Source organism: Macaca mulatta, chromosome 7, assembly GCF_049350105.2.
Source record: "Macaca mulatta isolate MMU2019108-1 chromosome 7, T2T-MMU8v2.0, whole genome shotgun sequence".
Classification (NCBI taxonomy): Eukaryota; Metazoa; Chordata; class Mammalia; order Primates; family Cercopithecidae; genus Macaca; species Macaca mulatta.
In genome coordinates this window covers 41,732,923-41,744,529 of record NC_133412.1, presented here as the reverse complement: position 1 = coordinate 41,744,529, position 11,607 = coordinate 41,732,923, and the positions used below count along the sequence as shown (strand labels likewise).

The 11,607-nt window shown below is 45.4% G+C and overlaps 1 protein-coding gene across 9 annotated transcripts in view; it reads left to right on the top strand.

Moving 5' to 3' along the window:
* The first annotated feature begins 1,762 nt into the window (after positions 1-1,762).
* Positions 1,763-11,607, top strand: part of CSNK1G1 (casein kinase 1 gamma 1) — a 224,109-nt gene continuing 214,264 nt past the window's right edge. For all 9 annotated transcript variants that reach the window (XM_077939568.1, XM_077939566.1, XM_077939567.1 and 6 more), the window contains exon 1: positions 1,763-1,948. The gene's annotated coding sequence lies outside the window, so the exon portion shown is untranslated. The remainder of the gene's footprint in view (positions 1,949-11,607) is intronic.

The following is an 11,607-nucleotide window of genomic DNA, read 5'->3' as shown; positions in this document are numbered from 1 at the left end:
GTGCAATGGCACAATCTCGGCTCACTGCAACCTCCGCCTCCTGGGTTCAAGTTATTCTACTGCCTCAGCTTTCCGAGTAGGTGGGATCACAGGCGCCCGCCACCACGCCCAGCTAATTTTTGTATTTTCAGTAGAGACGGGGTTTCACCAGGTTGGCCAGGCTGGTCTCGAACTCCTTACCTCAGGTGATCTGCAGGCCTTGGCCTCCCAAAGTGCTGAGATTACAGGCGTGAACCACCGCGTCAGGCCCCCAGATACCAGTTCTTGTTCTCCAGTATTATTTTGTTGACTTTTACCTCAACCAATTCAAATGTTTTCAAACCCCAAATCACCCAGACACAATAAATGAGGTCTCTTTTCTTATCCATAGTGTCGGTATGAAAGTTTATTTTGAGAATTTTTTTTTTCTTTTTTTTGAGACGGAGTCTAGCTCTGTCGCCAGGCTGGAGTGCAGTGGCGCGATCTTGGCTCGCTGCAACCTCCGCCTCCCGGGTTCCAGCGATTCTCCTGCCTCAGCCTCCCGAGTAGCTGGGACTACAGGCATACGCCACCACACCCGGTTAATTTTTGTATATTTATTTATTTATTTATTTATTTATTATTTTTGGGACGGAGTCTCGCTCTGTCGCCAGGCTGGAGTGCCATTGGAGTGCAATAGCACAATCTTGGCTCACTGCAATCTCCGCCTCCCGGGTTCAAGCAATTCCCCTGCCTCATCCTCCCGTGTAACTGGGACTACAGGCCCGCGCCACCACCCCCGGCCAATTTTTTGTATTTTAGTAGAGACGGGGTTTCACCATGTCGGCCAGGATGGTCTCCATCTCCTGACATCGTGATCCGCCCGCCGGGGCTTCCCAAAGTGTTGGAATTACAGGTGTGAGTCACTGCGCCCGGCCTATTTTGAGTTTTGAGTGGAGGATTAGTCTTCTTCCTTCCCGAACTTGATTATGGGCTCCCTTTAGCCTTTTTCTTTGTTTTCTGTTTTGTTTTGTTTTGTTTTCCTTTTCCCGAGGCGCAGTCTCAAGAAGTCCTGAGAACATGTGCCCTACTCTCTGTTTTAAGGATTAAAGTAAGTGTCGAGTTACATTGAATCTTTTTTGCCTCTTCCATTTGGCTAGGTTAATTCCAGACCTTACACAAACACGTGCAGCTCTTACAAAATATAGGTGAAGACAAACATTTTTCTAACCATTCGTCTTCATGGGCTGTCACAGGAGAACTAAGTGCATGAAAAAGCTTTCACAACATTGAAGGAAATTTTAAAAATCTGGTTGAAACACAATTAAAAATCCACAAGAGGGAGATGCTTGCTAAACCGTTAGAAAACAATTCCCTCGAGGCACCTGAGAGAGGAGCCTTACGTACAGCCACTGGGTCAGCCACGGGATTGAGGGTGGGAGGGAGCAGGAGTATATAGAGATGGGGGGCTTGGTGGAGGAGTACAGTTGAAGGGAAAAGCGGGATGGGTTTCGTGCCTCTGGCAGCGAAGCGTGTACTCGGTCTAAGATCTTGGGCAGAAGGTAAGAGCGTGTTGCCAAAGGAGAGCTGAGTGCTCCCGATATATCTGGTAGTCCCAGAAGAAATGGGGGTGGGTTGCTTTGAAGGCACTTCCGCTTAGCAACCCCACGCGGTTGCTAAGGAGGGGGCAGCCGTGGGGATAACCCGGAAGTGATGGTGTCAGTTTATCGCTGCCTGCGCAAGGTTTCTCCTATTAGGCGCGCCAGGGTACTCTGCGGCTCCGGGACGAGGGCGGGGCCACGCTAGTGGTTCCGGTTCGGCTCCAGCCGCCCCTCGGCTCCTAGCCTTCCCCCTCCCCTCCGCCTTCTCCCCTCCCTCCCGCTCCTGGGAAAGAGAGAAACCACCGCTGCGGGTGGGTAGAGAAGCCCTCCGCGCCTCGGGGAGGGGACCGGGCCCGCCTCATTTGCGCCTTGCAGCACTGCTGGATCAGGTACCTGCGCCGACTTCGACGGGGTTCTGTAGGCTGAAGTCTGAGCGTGTGTGTGTGTGTCTGAGGGGATTGGTGGGGGGCCCTTTCCTGGGTGTGGGTGGGGGACGCCGGGATCCCGGGTGGGGCGCAGTCTGGCGTTTGTGTCTGTGGAGGGTTGCGGGGGCGGAATGGAGGGGCTGAGGGACACGGCGGGTGGAGAGTTTCGGTTAGCGGGGTAGAGGTAGGCGGAGGAGGCGCCCCTTCCGAGAAAGCCGACTTCGGCCGTTGTGGACCGGGAGTTTGCCACCTGGAGGGCTTACTCTGAAAGGGGGAGCATCCTCCGGGAGCCAAAAGGAGGGCACAGATCTCGTCAGGGTGGCTGGGGCAATCCCGTGGTTCCATTGCTCTCTTTCCCTACCCACTCCGCTGGGACAGAGCTGGACTTCCAGGGTTGTGGGGGTTCTGAGTCGGCAGGGCACCGCGGGGAGCCGCCCTTGCGGAGCTAGGGCACAAGAGTGGGTAATGAGACCTCCCTCTACCCAACTTCCGTGCGCTTCCCCCACTTCTTCCTTTACTGTTCCCTCGCCCCCACGTCCTACAGGAGCAGTGTCCCCCAAGTGGGCAGGCATCACATTGTAAAAGAGAGTGAAACTGGGTTTGTTGCCCCTAAATTATACTTAAGATGTTTGGAAAGTGCCTGAATGACATATTCAACCAAGTCTCCCAGCTCGATATTAATTCCGGTGTAAATTACCTTAGAAAAGTTGAATTCTGAAAAGCACTTAACAATAGGCTAGTCCAGGTGTAACCTTGTGTAGTAGTTGTACGTGTTTATTTTTTAAAAAGGGACTGAGGAAACCATATAGATGTATTAGAGGTCTAGGTAAGACATGTTGAGGCAAGGCTTTTCCAACCTCTTTCTTACCTGCCAGTAAACCTGCCCTAATTTAAATGAAGTAGAAAGATCCTCTTCATTTTTGTTTCAATCAATGACTGAATGCTAGGTGCTGTGTAGTGATGTCTCAGAATAGATATGTGAATTTTCAGAGAGAAAATGAATATTCTGCTGTTGAGCCTGTGTCTTAATCTTTTAAGGAGATAATTGTGGTCAAGTGGAAGTATTGGCTTTCAGGCAGATAAATCTTGGGTTGAACCTAGACTATGCCAGTTGCTAGTTACTGATCTTGGGCAAGTCATGGAACGAACCTACCAGAGCTTCCGTTTCCTCATAAGTAATATGAGTTAAAATTCTTACCTGTGTTATAAGTAACCACCCATTTTAAACGGAACCACCTTTGAATTACAAGATAAATTATCATCATTAACCATACACAGTCAAGGCAGCCCAGTTTTGTCAAACGAGGTTTGAGATAGGAAGGCAACTGGATAATACTTCAAAAAAACGTATACAATAGGACTTTCAGTGTCTTCTCGAAATTGATCATAAGTAGCATGAAATTCAATTATCAGTAGTTTCTTAAAATTCAAAATAATAAAGTAGAATGTGACGCATTTATTGAAACGAGCAAAATATATTTTATAGGTTTTTCTCAGCTACACCATATTGGTGTTTATAGTATAGATTAACACAGAATACATGAAAAAGTAATATATGCAAATCTTAACATCACATGTCTCTTTAAAGAGAATTAAGACTGGGGTGTAAAATAGAAAGTACTTTTTTTGTTTGTTTGTTTGAGAAGCAGTCTTGCTCTGTCACCCAGGCTGGAGTGCAGTGGCGCGATCTCGGCTCACTGCAACCTCAGCCTCCAGGATTCAAGTGATTCTCCTGCCTCAGCTTCCTGAGTAGCTGGGATTACAGGCGCCTGCCACTATGCCGAGCTAATTTTTTTGTATTTTTAGTAGAGACAGGGTTTCACCGTGTTGGTTGATCTTGAACTCCTGACCTTGTAATCCACCCGACTCAGCCTCCTGAAGTGCTGGGATTACAGGTGTGAGCCACTGTGCCCGGCCTACTTGTAATTTTAAGGTGAAAATCATCATCATCATCTTAGGCAGCAGCAGCAGCAGCATCTCTCATTTCAATTAGATTTACACTACTAGAAAAACTTATATAATATTCAGAAAATAAATGAAAATTGAATGAATTTCTGCCTTTAAATCATTCCTTATTACAATATGGAAATAAATCCAAGAAACATGAAGTCTGTTTTTTATTTATTTTTAGTGACAAGGTCTTTCTCTGTCACTTAGGCCAGAATGAGTACACTGGGGCAATTATACTCACTGCAACCTCAAACCCCTGGGCTCAAGTAATCCTCCTGTGTCACCCTTCCAAAGTGTTAAGATTACAGGTGTGAACCACCTCACCCAGCCCATGAAGTCTTTTTCTTTTTTTTTTTGGAACGGAGTCTCACTCTCACCCAGGCTGGAGTGCAGGGGCATGATTTCGGCTCACTGAAACCTCTACCCCCCGGGTTTAAGCGATTCTTCTGCCTCAACCTCCGGAGTAGCTGGGATTACAGGCACATGCCACCACACCCGGCTAATTTTTTTGTATTTTTAGTAGAGACGGGGTGTTACCGTGTTAGCCAGGATGGTATCGATCTCCTGATCTCATGATCCACCTGCCTCGGCCTCCCAAAGTGCTGGGATTACAGGCATGAGCCACCGTGCCTGGCCGAAGTCTTTATACTCATTTGTTTTGTGGATTTAAAATAATATAGTTATGTGTCATCTATTATATGTCAGATTTTCAGCTAATGTAGTTTGCTTTTTGAGGTGACTTATAGTTAGTAATTTTCAAATGTAATTTATACTCAGAGGACAAAAATCAAATAACTTGCTGTAATAATAGATGTTTGTGAGAATACAAAGTTTGTAATTCAGTATGACCTTTTTTGAGAAGTTCATAGGTTTTGTGTACATTTGTGAGAAATTTTCTTTTCTTTTCTTTTAGGCAGAGTCTTACTCTGTTGCCCAGGCTGGAGTGCAGTGCCCAGGCTGGAGTGCAGTGGCGCAATCCTGCTCACTGCAGCCTCCGCCTGCTAGGTTCAAGCAGTTCTCCCACCTCAGCCTTCCAAGTAGCTGGGACTACAGGTGTGCGCCACCATGTCCAGCTAATTTTTGTGTTTTTAGTAGAGAAGGGGTTTCACCATGTTGGCCAGGCAGGTCTCGGACTCCTAACCTCAAGTGATCCGCCAGCTTTGGCTTCCCAAAGTGCTGGGATTACAGGCATGAACCAACACACACAGCCCTGAGGAATTTTCAAGTATATTTCTTCCCCGTATCTCTTTTATAAAGAGTTGAAATTAGGCCGGGCCCGGTGGCTCATGCCTGTAATCCCAGCACCTTGGGAGGCCGAGGCGGGCGGATCACCTGAGGTCAGGAGTTCGAGACCAGCCTGAGCAACATGGAGAAATCCCATCTCTACTAAAAATACAAAATTAGTCAGGCGTGATGGCGCATGCCTGTAATCCCAGCTACTCGGGAGGCTGAGGCAAGAGAATCACTTGAACCCGGGAGGCGGAGGTTGCGGTGAGCCGAGATTGCGCCGTTCACTCCATCCTGGGCAAGAGCAAAACTCCATCTCAAAAAAAAAGAAAAAAGAAGAGTTGAAATTATGTTTTGTGATAGTTACAGAGTTTTGGTAAGGTTATTCAGCTTTCTTTTTTTTTTTTTTTTTTTTTTGAGACGGAGTCTCGCTCTGTAGCCCAGGCTGGAGTGCAGTGGCCGGATCTCAGCTCACTGCAAGCTCCGCCTCCCGGGTTCACGCCATTCTCCGGCCTCAGCCTCCCGAGTAGCTGGGACTACAGGCGCTGCCACCTCGCCCGGCTATTTTTTGTATTTCTTAGTAGAGACGGGGTTTCACCGTGTTAGCCAGGATGGTCTCGATCTCCTGACCTCGTGATCCGCCCATCTCGGCCTCCCAAAGTGCTGGGATTACAGGCTTGAGCCACCGCGCCCGGCCGGTTATTCAGCTTTCTAACTGGCTCTTCTGAGAGTGTAAGATCTGTATATATCTAAGTTTTTTGCTGTGTTTTATTTTTTATTTTTATTTTTTATTTTTTTTGAGATGGAGTCTTGCTCTGTCACCCATGCTGGAGTGCAGTGGCACTATCTTGGCTTACTGCAACCTCCACCTCCTGGGTTTAAGCAATTCTACTGCCTCAGCCTCCTGAGTAAGCTGGAACTACAGGCATGTGCCACCACGCTGGCTAATTTTTGTACTTTTAGTAGAGATGGTGTTCACCATGTTGGCCTTGCTGCTCTCGAACTCGTGACCTCAGGTGATCCACCCACCTCGGCCTTCCAAGGTGCTGGGATTACAGGTGTGAACTACTGTGCCCGGCCTGCTGTGTTTTCTTGTATCATTTTTTATCATCCTTTAAATCTTTTTTTTTTTTTTTTTTGATGCGGAGTCTTCACTCTGTCGCCCAGGCTGGAGTGCAGTGGCACCATCTCGGCTCACTGCAAGCTCTGCCTCCCGGGTTCGCGCCATTCTCCTGCCTCAGCCTCCCGAGTAGCTGGGACTACAGGCGCCCGCCACCGCGCCCGGCTAATTTTTTGTATTTTAGTAGAGACGGGGTTTCACCGTGTTAGCCAGGATGGTCTCGATCTCCTGACCTTGTGATCCGCCCACCTCGGCCTCCCAAAGTGCAGGGATTACAGGCGTGAGCCACCGCGCCCGGCCCATCCTTTAAATCTTGAAGTTGAGATCGTATGCTTTGGTAAAGCTCTCAGAAACTCTCACTTTTTCCCCTGTCGTCTTCTCAAACTTTAATACTGTATTAATATTTTTAAAAATCTTTTTTGTATTTGAGATGGAGTCTCTGTTGCCCAGGCTGGAGTGCAGTGGTGTGATCTTAGCTTAGTGCAGCCTCTGCCCCCCAGGTTCAAGCACCCCTCCTGCCTCAGTCTCCTGATTTACTGGGATTACAGGTGTGCGCCACCATACCCAGCTAATTTTTGTATTTTTAGTGGAGATGGGGTTTTGCCATTTTGACTACGCTGGTCTCGAACTCCTGGCCTCAAGTGATCGACCCGCCTCGGCCTCCCAAAGTGCTGGGACTACAGGCATGAGCCACTGTGCCTGGCCCAATAATCTATTAATTTTGATATAAGAGATAGGGTACTAGCTGCTAGAGTAAAAAATTCTATTTTAATTGTGTGCAATGAATAGAGACGGTTAGAGATTTCTCAATGACCACTTCCTCTCAAAGTCTGTGGCCATTCCAAGGATCTTTGCAGTTAGTTTTCAGTTAGGGAATTTGCTTGTCAGGAAATCTGAAAATGACTAAACCTTTGTTTATTATCTCTCTCTTGGATGACCTCAGAAAGTTTTAGGAAAGATTAGAAAGGTTTATATATGTACCATATACTAGAATTAGATAATGAACAAAATGCAGCTAAATTTATTGGTGCTATAAAATCAGGAGTGAATTACTGTGAAAATGTTATTAAAAAGTCCAGGCAGTGCTTTCTTTTTACTCAAACCAAATGAGTATTCTTCCAGAGCTTATTTTTATTTTAAAGCACATTTCTTTTATGGAGCTGTGATTTAGTCTCTAATAAGGATAAATAATCATTGTAAGGAAAAAAAGGCTGGTGTCATAGATTTTAATACTACATATTGATAGAAACTGCTTCAGTGGTTTTAGGTAAGTGTATTTTCCTGAAAGAACTTTTGAATTTGTGGAATGATAGTTTTTCTCTTTTTAACAGCTAACTCGTCTTTACTCATTTCTGCCCAATATAGAAGCTCTGAGAAGCTGGGAGGAAAAAAAAAAAGAATGAATTTACTTCAGAATTACCATTTTAAGTTTTGGAGATTACTTATTTGGAGAGCAAAATTGGATTTTGACATTATTGGGATTGTGTTCAAGATGGACTCAGGAAAAAAAACTTAGATGCCATCTGTTTCAGATTCCTTCTCTTCCAACCCCTTTTATGTTTTATGGCTTTGTGTTCATCAGATTATTTTGTAAAAATAAAAATCCTCAGTAGATTTAGGTTATATAATATCAGCTCTATCAGTGAACATGTAACCAAAGATCTTGCATTTTTATATTGAGTTATACAGGATGATGACAGATATTGTTTAAAGTTAATTGTTATTTCAAACTATATGAATGGTAGCTTCATGCATCTTTAATTCTCACTGTTCACTTGATAAACCATTTTTGTAAGTAGTGTTTAACATAGTCCACTTGTTGATGGAAATTGCTTAAAAAATTGATAAAAAGATATTTTAGATTAAAGCTTTATTCACTTGATGTCTTAAAACCAGAAGAGAAGCTTCTTCTGAGGATTTTTAACTTAAAATAAGCTTACTTAAATTTACTCTCTCAGTAGTGGATTTTATCTTACCTCTGTGCCAGTTGCTTAGTTTTCTTTTTTTTTTTTTTTTTTTTTTTTTTGAGACGGAGTCTCGCTCTGTCACCCAGGCTGGAGTGCAGTGGCCGGATCTCAGCTCACTGCAAGCTCCGCCTCCCTGGTTCACGCCATTCTCCTGCCTCAGCCTCCCGAGTAGCTGGGACTACAGGCGCCTGCCACCTCGCCCGGCTAAGTTTTTTTTTTTGTATTTTTAGTAGAGGCGGGGTTTCACTGTGTTAGCCAGGATGGTCTCGATCTCCTGACCTCGTGATCCGCCCGTCTCGGCCTCCCAAAGTGCTGGGATTACAGGCTTGAGCCACCGTGCCCGGCCGCTTAGTTTTCATCTAAATGTGTGCACATAGTTGGCACTTTTCATTTGGGATTTTTTTAATTTTTAATTTTTTTTTTTTTTTTTTTTTTTTTTTTAATTTTTAGGGACGAGGGTCTCAGTGTGTTGCTCAGGCTGGCCTTGGAACTCCTGAGCTCGAGTGATCCTTCCACCTCAGTCACCTGAGTAGCTGGGATTACAGGTGCTAACCACCATGCTAGGTTCATTTTGGATCTTAATTCTGAGGGCAGGCTTTTGGGTTACCAAGCTGTAAAAGACCAAACTTGCTGAAGTTATAACCTTAACTTAGCAGACCAGAAAGACTCAATCATCTCTCAGAAACTGTGAAATAGCACTAGCGTGGTATCCCAGAAATGGCCTAAAGAGAGAGCCATCTGGATAGAAGAGAAGCCATGCTTTGTCTGCAGCAGGAATGTTCTGATGAGGCAGAAAGACAGATGGACTGTCCCCACACTATAATGTAGTCTGTCCCTCACCTGGAAGCTCCAAGTGGGGAGTGTAGTTATAGTGGGGGTTGGGGTGCTAGGGGTGGCAATTATTCCTTAATAATCTCTCACCCATCACGTTAGAAGTGTGGAAATACTGAGAAGAGGGATATTCTCTTAGTTTTTGCCTTTCCCAAAGATGTCAGATGAACAGGTAGCCATTGCCCTTGCCACCAAAGGGGAGAAGCCTGGGTACTGGGTAAGTCTGTCAGAGAGCTGCAGTTTGATGTCTCCATCAAAATGCTACATAAATTTGCCAGGGAACAGTACCATTAGATCCCAGTGGATTTCTGCTGCTTATACATTCTAACTCCTTAGCCTAGAAAAAGGGGCATTTAGGACTTTCTGAATGAAAGTTATACATTTACTTCTCTCTTGATACTTTTTTTTTTTTTTGAGGTGGAGTTTCGCTCTTGTTGCCCAGGCAGGAGTGCAGTGGTGCGATCTCGGCTCACTGCAACCTCCACATCCCGAGTTCAGGCAATCCTCCCGCCTCAGCCTCCTGAGTAGCTGGGATTACAGGTGCCCACCACCACACCTATCTAATTTTTTGTATTTTTAGTAGAGACGGGGTTTCACCACGTTGGCCAGGCTGGTCTCGAACTCCTGACCTCAGGTGATCCACCCGCCTCGGCCTCCCAAAGTGCTGGGATTACAGGTGTGAGCCACTGTGCCTGGCCAATAAATTTTAAAATACACTTTAATTTCTCTGTTGGCCATAATGAATGATGTGAATTTTTTTCCTTTTTTTTTTTTTTTTCTTTTTGGTGTTTGAGTGTCCATGATAATCACCGGATCTCATTTTAGCTTCAGGATAAATTGCTAACCACAACTGTGATCAAGCCACTTCCCAGCTGGAGTTCTTTTCTATTTCCTAGAGGTCACTCTCTGATGTGGGTGCTGGTGAGCAGAGAGAAATGACCAATACCAGGAAAAGGCAAGGAGATTAAAATCTCTTAATTTCGTTTTCACTTTGCTAGAATTTTTGTAGTCTACAGTGGCAGTATTTACTATTTGAGATCGTGTCTGCCTTATTGTGTTTTTATCATTAATTTTTTTTAGAATACTTTTAGATTTCTGGAATAATAGAGCAGATAGTACATAGAGTTCACTGTGCTTCTCTCCTCCATCCCCCAGTTTCCCCTATTATTAACATCTTGCATTAGTGTGGTTCATTTGTTTCAATTAATGAAATAATGTTGATACGTTATTATTAACTATAGCATCTGGTTTACAGTAAGGTTCACTCTTTGCATTGTACATTTTGTGGGTTTTGACAAATGCATAATGACATGTATCCACCGTCACAGTTTCCTACACATAGTTTCATCACCCTAAAAATCCTGTGTGCTTTACATCCCTCCTCTCCTCCCTGAATTACTGGCAGACACTGACCATTTTACTGTCTCTGTAGTATTGTCTTTTCCAAAATGTCATACAGTTAGAATCATATAACATAGAGCTTTTTAAGACTTTTTTTTTCCCCCACTTAGCAATATGCATTGAATGTCCTTCATGTCTTTTTTTTTTTTTTTTCTTACATGGAGTCTTGCTCTGTCACCAGGCTGGAGTACAGTAGAACGATCTCAGCTCACTGCAACCTCTGCCTCCCAGGTTCAAGCGATTCCTCTGCCTCAGCTTCCCAAGTAGCTGGGATTACAGGCACTCGCCACCACTCCTGACTAATTTTTTGTATTTTAGTAGAGACGGGGTTTCACGACGTTGGCCAAGATGGTCTCGATCTCCTGACCTCGTGATCTGCCTGCCTCGGCCTCCTAAAGTGCTGCGATTACAGGCATGAGCCACTGTGCCCAGCCTCTTCTTGCTTTTTGTGGCTTCATAGCTCATTTCTTTTTTTTTTTTTTTTTTTTTTTTTGAGATGGAGTCTCACGCTGTTGCCCAGGCTGGAGTGCAGTGGCGCGATCTCGGCTCACTGCAAGCTCCGCCTCCTGGGTTCACGCCATTCTCCTGCCTCAGCCTCCTGAGTAGCTAGGACTACAGGCGCCCGCCACTGCGCCCGGCTAATTTTTTGTATTTTTAGTAGAGACGGGGTTTCACTGTGGTCTCGATCTCCTGACCTTGTGATCCGCCCGCCTCGGCCTCCCAAAGTGCTGGGATTACAGGCTTGAGCCACCGCGCCCGGCCTGCTCATTTCTTTTTATTGCAGGATAATTTTTCTTTTCTTTTCTTTCCCCTTCCTTCCTTCCTTCCTTCCTTCCTTCCTTCCTTCCTTCCTTCCTTCCTTCCTTCCTCCCTCCCTCCCTCCCTCCCTCCCTCCCTCCCTTCCTTCCTTCCTTCCTTCCTTCCTCCCTCTCTCTCTGTCTTCTCTTTCTCTCTCTCTTCTTTCTTTCTTTCTTTTTTTTTTTTTTTGACGGGGTGTTGCTATTTTGACCAGGCTGGCCTTGAATTCTTAGGCTCGAGCGATCCTCCTGCTTCAGCCTCCCGAGTACCTTGGACTACAGGTGCACGCCACCATGCCTAGTTGGTATTGCTGAATAATTTTCTGTTAT